General features: G+C 27.0%; 1 protein-coding gene across 2 annotated transcripts in view; it reads left to right on the top strand.

Moving 5' to 3' along the window:
• Positions 1-2,136: 2,136 nt before the first annotated feature.
• The window catches only part of LOC117181883 (oxidative stress-induced growth inhibitor 1-like), a 46,107-nt gene continuing 36,053 nt past the window's right edge, over positions 2,137-12,190 (top strand). For both annotated transcript variants that reach the window (XM_033374899.1, XM_033374898.1), the window contains exon 1: positions 2,137-2,363. The gene's annotated coding sequence lies outside the window, so the exon portion shown is untranslated. The remainder of the gene's footprint in view (positions 2,364-12,190) is intronic.

The raw sequence follows: 12,190 nt of genomic DNA, 5'->3' as shown, positions 1-12,190 counted from the left end.
TGTAGGAAAAAATGACACGTTACTCTTTTACGTGATTTAATTTAACTTTCCCGAAAAAAAAACATAACAATTTGTTTTTTTTTTATTTAAAGAAATTGTTTATAATAAAATGCAAGCTTTTTCTGAAAAATCAAATCGTTTTCGAAGTCAGCACGGCGATATCAATAGAATACAACTGTTTTTTTTAGGGGACATCTTATTTTAAACACCATCATAGCTAGCGCAAGCACTTTTGATAGCAAAATTCTTGTAGAGGACCATAAGCCACTTTTTGTTTTTTTCAATTAAACAACGAACAAATCTTAATTAATGTAAAATACGTCATTTTGTAGATATTTTCAAGGCCTACATTTATTAAATAAATGTTTTTCTGACAGACATATAAGCTGGTTGCAACGGCTACAATAATAAAAAACCTGCTTTTGCTATCTTTGACAATTATTTATACACACAGTGCTTCCGAAACCTTGGTTGCAAACATCTAGCCTAACACAGCTATAACCTGAACATTCTATCAAATAGTTGAATTTTCCTCTAACAAGATTAATTTTCCACCCAAAAAGACGACTTTTCAACCAAATTTATGAATTTTCTAGCAAATAGTTGAATTTTTAACTTATACATTATAAAGGATAAAGTTGCAGCCAAAAATGGAATTGTTATATTATTAGATAAAGACTCTGATAAAAAAATCTTAAAGGAAAACGAATTTTCCACAGAATTGTTACATTTTTAACCAAATCGATTAATTTTCGATCAAGAAGATTAATGTTCTATCAAAAAATACGAATTTCCAACTTATCTGATATACAGGATGAAGTTTTTATGAAACTTGGAAGAGTTCAATTCACTTTTCAGATAAAAAAATTTAACAACCAAAAAAATGAATTTTCAAGAAGGTTGATCAATTTCTAACTAAAGAGATGAATTTTCGACCCAGAAGATTAATGTTCTACAAAGAAAAAGATGAATTCTGAACAAATTGATTTAATTTTAAAGTCAAAAAGAAGAATTATCTACAAAAGAGTTTAATTTTCAATCAAATAGATAAATTTTCAAGACAAAAAGATGAATATTCTACAAAACAGTAGAATTTTCAACATAAAAGTTCATTTAAAAGCAAAAAGTTGAATTTTCAACTTTAATTATGACTTTAAAAAAATGGTATCCCTGATCAAAAATTAATTTCATTACAAAGTATTTCAACTTTATGTCAAATAATGGACGTTTCAGCCAAAAATATGAATTTTCAACGAAACAGTAGTTGATATTTCAACTTAAAAATTGCAGTTTTAACAAAAACAAATTAAATTTTCAACCAAGAAGATTAAATTTCTATCAAGAAAGACGAATTTCCAAAAAAATATGGATACATGAATTTTCAACAAAAAAGTTGAACTTTCCACTAAAAAAAAAATTTTAACCAAAAAGTTTAATTTATTTTTTTTTAACGATGGACTTTGAACATAAAATGCAATAGTTTAATTTTCTGTTTAATCAATTTATTTTCAAACAAACACGAAACGAATTTTCAACAAAATAAATTTTCAGCCAAATAGATGAACCCTCAATTAGAAAACTGAATTTTTAACAACATTTTTTGAATTTTTGATAAAAAAATACAGCTTTTTAAAATAGAATGGCATTTTAAACAAATTAATTAAATGTTCAATGGAATAATAGAACGTTTAATCAAACGAGATCAATTCCGTACCAAAAATATGATAATAGCCTTTTCAATAAAAAAAAGAACTTTTACCTAAACATATAGTTGGGATTTCTTACTGTGTTTAAGTTCTAAATGTTATTTAAGCCCGTAACGTTATTTCCATTTATACGCCCCACCCCTCAATTACAACCATTGTTTTTAGCCCCCCACCCCTTCCAACAAACTGGTAATGCAGCTTCGAGAAAGTATCGTCAGGCCACTTTTTCTTTTAGGACTATACACCACTGGGTAAAAATAATCAATTTAAAAAAATTCTATAATTTTGAGTTTGACGATGTAAGAACAAGTTACTTAACAACCAGTCACCTAAGGCATGGTATCTATATATAGCAGATAAGAATATTAACACATGCTCAGCCATGCCATGCATTTGCCAGTAACAACGTGTCAGTACGCCGGCAACCGTCGAACCAAGCGGATTGGGTATTTTTGTTGACTTTCATTCCGTAAAATTCACAGGAAAGTTCTCAACAAACGTGCAAAGGTGACACTTTTTGAAAAAGTTCTACACCTGGAGGATCATCCACTAAGGCATTCTCTCCTCAGGGTGTTGCCCCTTTCAACAACTGGCAAGAAGAACGAGTCCACCACTGAATCCCTTTTCGATTACCTCGCCTGAATGCTAACCTTTTGGGTATGTACGTCTACATCAGGGGCGTAACTAACATTTTAATAACACTAGTTTCGCCACAACTCACCCTTAATTCACGTAAACAAAAAATCTCTGGCAATCATTCAAAAACGAGAAGAATGGTGTGATTAGAATTAGCGTTCTAGGAGGAGAAAACCATCGGAAATTTTCAATGCTTTCGCTTACGGCAAGCTGTATGCCAAAACATTTAATTTAAGGGGGGAGTTTCTGTGAAGATAGTTTTACAGTGTTACATAATGTCTAGGAAATTTTGGTAGTATAAATTTGTAAAGTGATACTGTTAAGCTAAATGTAGAAAATTTTATGGTGGAAAATGATATTCTTATGTTTACCTTTTAAGAGAAATAATTAATTTTATGGAGTTTTCTTTATTATCATTAATTATTTATTATTAAATTAGAAACTTAGTTCTAAAATATTTCACAAAGGTCTGTAAATTCACTATAGAGGCGTCTAAAATTGGCCCTGAAAATAAATTGTAACGGTCGAGACTCGAGAATATTAATCTCCATTAGGAAATTATGCCTTGACCAATATCAGACATGATTTTGATTGAATAATGATCAACAGAATTAAATAAATCAGACTGTCAAATTTTCAAGTTCACCCGGATTTTATTTTTAATCTTATGTCGTAAACAATGTGTTTTTTTTTTGCTTGAAAATTCCACAATTTGTTTGAATTTTTTTCTTTCTAGTTTAAAAATATAAAAATTTGGTAGAAAATTCAATTACAGTCGAATTTCGATAACTCGAATTTTTTCCTCATTCCCGGCCGCAAATCCTATCATTTACATTTAAAAAATATTCGATAACCCGAACTTCGATAATTCGATTTTATAAAATCTTTCTGCCCATTTGACTTCTCAGACTCGATAATTCGAATTTCAGTGTGATTACAAAATTTAAGAAGGACATTTGTACATTTATCTGAAGTTCCAAACGTTCAAATGAACAAAATAATTTTCCCCATTTCTATTTTACCCGCCCATATTGTTCCAACTGTAATTTAAAAGATGCACTATAATTCTGTTTCAATAATAAATTATTTGCAATTTAAATGAACATACATCTTAGCACTTTTTCTGGTTTACAAAGTCATCAGTAAAAAATGTGCATTTGAACTTTCAGAACTGCAAGCACATCATTTGCACCTAATTCATGAACGCCCGACCACTTATGAATTCTGAGAATTTCAATATCTACAGATATCTTTCTATTCCTAAAATTGGGAAATTCGCAACATTTATTCAGGACAGGTGTTCATGAGTCATGCGGTCCTTACGAAACTTTAGGACCTTAGAGTTCAATTACCTCGAATCATCCAAGTTGAATGTTTACCTATTTAATCATGGATATAAGGAAATGTAGCAATTTGAGTTTATGTTATAAAGTCTACGATTATAAAGAAAAAAAATCGAAATTATTTCTGCAGCTAAAAAATCTTCGTTTCAACCTTATCGGAAACGAATGAAGCTTATTTCGGTTCGATGTTTTCGATGTAAATGCGCAGAAGTTAAGTCGTAGAACGGAAAATGCTATATAATTTCATTAATGTACAGTTTCAGCCAGAAAATACCCTATTTCGAGATATGAGCGTGGTACAACTCACTCCCTACTCCCAGGGTAGATATCTCGGAAAATATAGTCGACAAAGGAAAACCTTAATTATCATCAAAAACTATCTTTTTTGGGGGGTGTTTTTCACCTTTATCTCGGGTAAAAATGATTTTTTTCACATTTATAAATGTTAAAAAGCTTTGATCCACCATTTTCAATTTCTTAACTTAAATTCATAATCAGCAACCCCAGTATAAATATACACAGTGCTTTGTTTCTCTAGGACCTAATTTATTCAAGTTATTCAAGTTTTTGATCGAGTGTTGGAAATTTAGAAAAAAAATTGCTATTGAAAATTGAGCAATATGCAACTTTTTGATTGAAAATTAACTTTTCTGTTGACATTTTTTGAAAAAATGATTTATTATTCGTACATTTATTATCATTAGTTATTCATTGTTATTATCGTTAGTTATTTATTGTTATTATTTTTTGTTGTTTTTTTTTTTTTTGTAAAAAAACACGTCTTGGCTTGAAAATTGCACAATTTGGTTGATTTTATTTTCTTTCTTTGTTGAAAATTCATCTTTTTGGTTCATAAATTTATCTGTACAATTAGAAAATTCAACTATTCGAATGAAAATTAACTTTTTGTGTGTGAAAGCTCATAATTTCGTTTCGTTTGAAAATTTAACAACTTGGTCAAATTTTCAAGTTTATCCGGAAGATATATCACTGGTAAAAGATCCAATTTTATGTGCGCAAAATTCAAATCTTTCTTACCAAAGATATTATTATAAACACATCATTATATAGAAAACGATGAATCAGAGAGATAAGAATTTTCCAAGTAACAGATCAATCTAAATGATGTATCTGTGCCAAATTTTGATTCAGCTTGGATAGAAAATTCGTTGTTTGAATTAAAAATGTAACTATTTGGTTGAAAATAAACTTTTTTGTTGAAAATTCATATTTTCTGATTGTAAATTGTTGTAAAATTATTTATATTTTTTAAAAATCATTTTCGTTGAAAATTAAAAAAATTGGTTGATTTATTTTCTTTCTTGGTTGAGTTAAATTATTATACATTATATTATAATAATTATATTTGATAGTTTGGTAGAAAACTCAAACTATTTGGTTGAAACTTGATTGGAAATGAAAGTTTTTTTTGTTGAAAATTCATATTTTCGGTTGAAATTTTTTTTAAAGAAATGATTTATTATTAATTAATTCTCATTAATTATTTATTATTATTTTTTCTTCGTGTTTTTTAATCGGTTTCTTTTGCTTGAAAATCGAGAGGCCATTCACTATAGTATAGCTAAAGAGTTACGTGATTAACAAATGTAGAAGATGGTTTTTAGATATAGATGATTAGCCTCATACATATTAGCCTTATACACATTTATTATTTGTACATATTAACTTTATACATATTTAGAATTATTGCAAAAATTTCAGGTTTAATTTGAAATTTGAACTTTTTCCAAAAATGTTAAAGCAAAATGTGGGGCTTAACATTTTTTTAAAGCGCTTTAAGGATTTTGAAAGATTTAAAGATAATACAACAATTTTCTTAAGATACCTGGGAACATTTTTAATCATTCTTTAACTTTTAAAAATAGTTTTATAAGAATATTCAAAAGTATTCAAAAATATCTCAAAAGAAACACAGGTTTTCATAAATGAATAACAATTGAACAATTGTTAATTTCTTACGACATAAAATAAAATAAACTTATATTTTAATATAAAAAAATTCAATTAAAAGAAATTATTAACGTTCAATTTTTATTGTTTCTGAATTGAATATGATAGGTAGGATTTAATAATTTAGAATCTACGAACTGTACAACTTACAAAAGTTTTAAAAAATGTATTTCACAGCTTCACGGCATTTAATTAAAACTTTTTCACTTAAAATGTGCCAGAAGCTTTCATTTTATATGCGTAAGTTATTGAGTTTATGAATAAAAAAAGTTTTAAACGTTAGAAATTCAAAATGATTATTCTTTGAGTGTTTTAATTTGAATTTGAATTTTTTTAACTTCAAATGAAAACAGTTTTAGATTAAAGAGTTCAAAAGTTTTTATCACATTGACCGACAAAAATTGTTGTAAACCGGGAATTTTAGCCTGGAATAAAACGCCTACCCTGCTATTGTTGCAAAAATTACTTCCTGCTCGCTGTGCACAACTGTAGAGGGCCGCACGATGCGACGAAGCAAAAGGTCAAAGGTCGCACCACAGAAAAAATTAAAGATAAAGTTTACATCGATTCCAGGTAAAAGATTCACCGCAACAAAAATTAACCTTGTCAGATAAACTGTACATGAATCGAAGATAATTTCCGATTCTTAACCTTGTCTGGATAATGTTTCGCCTTATAATCGCTCCATTTTTACGACGCCAGCGCTATCTATCGTCGTTTAACTTCATTAAATTGAAGAGAAACGGGGATTCCCATCTCTCAGTCGTTTTTGCGTATTTTACTAAATGGTATTAAATAAGTTCTAATTTGTCTGCCATAATGTAATTTGTTTCGGAGGAGATGTATCAGAGAGAACTTTTTTTTCCCTTTTTTCTGTTGCTGATTCTATATGTTTTAGCGAAGTTTGCGCACTTCAGCGTGACGCGGTAGACGAGATCAGAATTATTCTGCTAACCTCAGTGAAACTTTTGTCAAAATATGTTTAATTTTTAACCGTTGCAAGTCTTCCCTGCAACAAATTTTAAGAATTTGGTTTAGTTTTGGTTACTGGTTAAAAATGCATCTTTGGTTGAAAATTCATGTTTTTATTTTAAATATTCATCGTCTTGATAAATTTAACGGTTAATAGAAATTCAACTATTTCGTTGGAAATTAAACTATACGATTATTATTCTTAGTTATTTGTTATTATTTTTACTTTTTTTTAATCGCATTTTTTCTTGAAAACTGGACAGTTTGGTTGATTCTTTTTTGAAAATTTAGCTCTTCTTAAAACTTGGTCTTTTTGGTTGGTACGTTTATCTTTATAAGGTGGAAATTCAACCATTTGGTTTATAATTAACTTTTTTATTGAATATTCATATTTTTGGTTGATAATATAACTGTTTTGTAAGCGATTCATATTTTTGCTTGATAATTCAACAATTTCATTGCATTTTTTCTTTCTTGGTTAAAAATTCATCTTTGTAAATTGAACCTTTATTTTTGTAAAATACAAATTTAACCATTTGGAAGAAAGTTGCACTATTTGATCAAAAAAAGGCTATATGATTAGTAGAAGAAAATATAACTAATTGGCAAAGAATTCGTATATTTAAGAATTTCAAAATTTGATAGAAACATCAACCATTTGGCTGAAAATTCAATTATTTGGTTGAAAAAAAAACTTTTTGTTGAATATTTATATTTTTAAGTTGAAACATATGGCTCAGAGAGATGAGAATTGTCCATGTTGTAGATGAATTTCAATATTATATTTGTGTTAAATTTTGATTCTGCCGCCTCAAAATCAGTCAACTTTATTGGAGAAGCTGGTAAAGCAACGCGGCGTATTATGCTCCAAGTGTATCAAAATGTTCCAATGTATTAAACGTTGTGATGCTAATCACTCCCAAAACAGAACCTTCAAAACATTTTTTTTAAACTACAATGAATTACCTGATTTACCTGAAATTTTGCTTTCGATTGTCAGAAAATTATTTTTAATGTTCAAACAGATAAAATTAATAGTATGCATGTGAACTTTTTTTGAAAAACTTAATATTTAAGTATTTTAATTGGCACATATTAAATTGTTTATATAAATAAAACACATCTTGTACAAGCAGATATTGATTTAAGTTTGATATATTTTACAATTACATTATGGAATATATTTTTCTTTCTACCCATTAATATATGTTATGGGCGCTGCCATTACCTGCTTCTCCCTATATATTAAAATATACTTGTAATTTTTCCAAATAGCTACATAAAATGTTAATTTTTTATCGTGTAATTAATTTTTGTAGTAAATTATTCTGAATATACAGAATGTTAAAAGCATTTAAATATTTTATCAGATTCAGCACCACTTTTAGAACTTGTCCCGTCAAGTTTCCTGGATCCAATAACGTTTTCTAGAAAAAGAAATACCGGGAATAATTATAGTTTTGAACAATGAAGAAATATCCTTTGAGAATGTTAAATATTTTGCTAAGCATTTTTGTATGGGCACATTTTTAAATAAAAATGTAAATAAAAAATAAAAATGTTTGTACACAATAAAAGAAAAGACTGGATAATCAAGTACTTTCATTGTAACTTTAAAAAGTCCTTAATTAAAAATTGTTTCATTTAAAAGACTTTCTGATAAACAAGTTTATTTTCCAAATCAGATGTGAAAAAACAGCTAAGTACTTTTGTACAGTTATCAATTGAAAATTTATGAAATTTAATTATGAGTGGCAAAACTCTTCATAATTAAAATTTTTTAAATTAAAACTTAAAATTTAACATTTTCAATATTTGTTATTAAATATTTGTTATTATAGTATTTATCAACAATATTAATATTTTACACCATAAAAAAAGTGACCAACATTAAATTATACAGCTAAATTCTTTTGGACAATGTCAAATGAAAAACATCGGAAATTGATTTTTAAATTATAAAACTCTACAGTAAAAAAAAAATACGACATAAAAAATTAAAATTTCAATATTTCTTATTATATAGTATTTATCACCAATAATAACATTTGACCCCTTACAAAAAGAAGTTATAAATTCTAAAACTATAATTTAAAAATTTTTCAGCTTTGAAAACTTGAATTTGGAATCGTTAACTTTTGAAGACTTATTCAATACTGGGAAATTCTAAGCATTTCGAAAAAACATGAAATTTGTGTATTTTTATCACATTCAGCACCACTTTTTAAACTTGTCGCATCGACTTTCCGGAATCCAATAACGCTTTCTAAAAAAACAAATACTGCGCATAATTATAGGTTTGAACAATGCAGAAATATCCGCTGAGAATGTTAAATATTATTTTAAGAATTCTTGTTATTGCAAAATTTTTTTAAATAAAACTTTCGAGAGGCATCTGTATTATAAAAACAATATTTAAAATTGCAGGAAAAGTGTTTTACATAATAAAAAGAAAGAGTGGATAATAAAGTACATACTTTCATCGTAAATTTAAAATGTCCTTAATTTTAAATTGTTTTATATTGTTGGAATCCTTTTGATCACGTTTACTTTTTAAATAAAATGTGGAAAAACGTTAAATGCTTTTGGACAACTTCAAACTAAAATCGTCTGAAATTGAAGTGTAAATGGTAAAACTCTCCGTAGTTGAAAATGTTCAAATTAAATCTCAAAATTTCAATATTTCTTGCTGTATAGTATTTATCAACAATATCAATATTTTACCCCTTACAAAAAGAATTTGCAATCATTGAATTTTAAAAGGTTTCACTATTTTAAAAAAACTATAGATTCGTAATATTCTAATTGAAAAAATATTCCGTTTTGAAAGGTTGAATTTGGAAAACGGAATCATTCCCTTTTGAAGGGTTTTTATGCTAAAATTCTAAGCATTTCAAACAAAAAACATTTAAATTTGATTCTCTTTTCAAGTGTATCAAATTTTTTAGGCTTCTATTTTTTAATTTCCAATTTTTAATAATTTTTAATGATTTTTTAACTTATTAAATATAATGTTTTAATTTTGGACTTCATTTCGAAAATTTGTTATTTGTCTGATCTGCGAAATATTTGCGAATATTCTTAGATTTCAGTGGCTCCCCTAAATAAAATCTTTAAAAATATTTATAATACATTTAAAATGATATTACGTCAATTTTCGCGGGTCATTAACTTTTTTGAACTGATATTTGCAATGTATTCATAGTCTCTTTTCTACAGCGTGATGTCAAAATCATCATTTAAATACTTATAAATAAATGATAGTATATACATTTACGCACGAAGTATCTTGCGAATGAATTTATATTCATGCATCTAAAATAGATACCGAGCGTCTCATATGACGATTGCGTCTATCAATGTGTATTTTTATAAATGTTACCATTTGCGAATAATAATTACGTACATAAATTGGAAATCTTTTTTTAAAAATAAAAAAATAAAACAGGAGAAAGGTATATTATATTAGTAAAGTATTTAATTTGGATACTAACTAATTTCTAATTCACTAGACACTTTATTATCTACAGTGAGTAAGATTAGATTACAATGTGTGCATTATTTTATAGATCAGTAAGTTTAAATGCAATTTTATGAGATAAGGTGAAAGTTATGAGATACAACATATGTTTTCGCAGTGATTTTGCGTCTTTCTTCCTGCTTTTCTGTACACTTATCGTCGCCAGTAACATTTCAAATTGGAATCCTCAAATTTTATTTTCATACATAATGACGCCTTTCAATGAATACAAGAATTACGAAATTATAGAAAAAGCGTTGAGATTACCGGGTCAAATGGGACCGATATTTTCGTGCTTTTTTTCGTTGAGATAACTACGTTAATTTATAATCTTGACAAATTTGAATGGTTACATATCTTTATAATAATTATGTTTTATGATTGTTTGCTATTCGCTTTATAGAATAAATGTTATGTTGCAATTATAGGTAATTATTTACTTCCTTTGAAGGTAATGCAGGTAATTTTTATTATACCTAATAGATAACAATTCTTTAAAATTTATCGTTTCTATGTGAATGTGAATCATGACATTCATAATCGTAAAAAGGAGACAATAAATTATCTACTTTTCATATTACAATAAGTTTGAAACGGATCAGGAAAAGCTGACAGCGATGTAATAAATAAAATGTGTCGGTATAATTATGTGGATCGATCGTTTGTACCACTACTTTACCTTAGTAGCACGTTAGCCCCAGTTTCATTATAAGGGATTCAGATCACTGCGTAAATTCATTGTTATGCAACAATCAATACAACATAATTAGGAATCCATCTTTTAATTTCTTAATTTAGAGAGTCTATTAAACAAAACTCTTATTTTTATTTAAAAAATATAATTATATTACTTTTTTGTCCAAAAAATGTACAAGTATAGGGTTTGAGTCGTATAGAAGGCTTTATAACATTAATTAATTAAGTAGCAAAAATACGGAGTTCCAATTTTTTCCTCGAATCTACAGTACATTAAAAAAAAGTGATGTTTTTATTCGCGCGATTTAATATTTCTCTAGTTTAAAATATGAAGTTAGCTTCCTATGGAAAAAGTTACTGAGATTTCAGTAAATATTACGGATTACCAATGAAAGTAGTGAAATTTTACTGTTTGGAATTAACAATTTTGTGAGCCCATCTCTCTTTAAAATTGGAATATCCCAATTGGGAAATCTGACTAACTGATTTTTTCCTAACCAATTTTATATTTTACCTAAACTTTATCAATTTTTCTTTTATACAGAATGATGTCTATAAAATAGATGAACTTTTAACTAAATAGTTGATTTGTCAACCAAGTAGATTAATTTTTTTACCAAAAAAGACGAATTTTTAGTAAGAAAGATAATTTTTTAAGATAAAAAATTAACTTTGGACAAAAAAAAAATTCAACGATATCTAAGACGGATTTTTAAGAAAATACATGAAGATTCAGCTAAAAAAGACAAATTTTAGGTAAAAAAATTACTTTGAACTAATAAAATAATAGCTTTCAACAAAAAAATTAAATTTCCAACTAACGAGATAAATGTTCAATCAAAAATATTAATGCTCTACTAAAAAAAACTGCTAGAATTATTCTAATGTATAATTTAGAAATCCAAGGAAGAGCCTTTTTTCTTAATAAAAAATTCAACAAAATGAAATTGTTATACTTGCATTTAAAACAATTAATTTTCAACCAAAAATTAAAAAATTTTACCATTCATGAATCTTCAATCAAAAATAAATTCTTAACAAAAAGTATATTAGTTTATATTTACACCAACAAATGTTAAAGTTTTTATATTTTTACAGTTTAATTAAATCATAGAAAAACAACTGGGTTTTTAAACCCACACATTGCTTTTCCAATTAAGCTATTAGAGGGATCAGAATAAGAACTCTTAATTCAAGAATAGAACGCTAATTTTTAGCTAGGTGTTAATGGTACAAATAATTATTTTAAAAATTTTTAATTTATCTGCTATATCATTAGAGATTGTACCTTACCGACAGTAGATCAACCCTCCAAACCATGAAGGCAGAAAATCTACACAATATCG

The sequence above is a fragment of the Belonocnema kinseyi genome, chromosome 10, assembly GCF_010883055.1.
Source record: "Belonocnema kinseyi isolate 2016_QV_RU_SX_M_011 chromosome 10, B_treatae_v1, whole genome shotgun sequence".
NCBI lineage: Eukaryota > Metazoa > Arthropoda > Insecta > Hymenoptera > Cynipidae > Belonocnema > Belonocnema kinseyi.
This window is presented reverse-complemented; position numbering and strand designations above follow the sequence as displayed.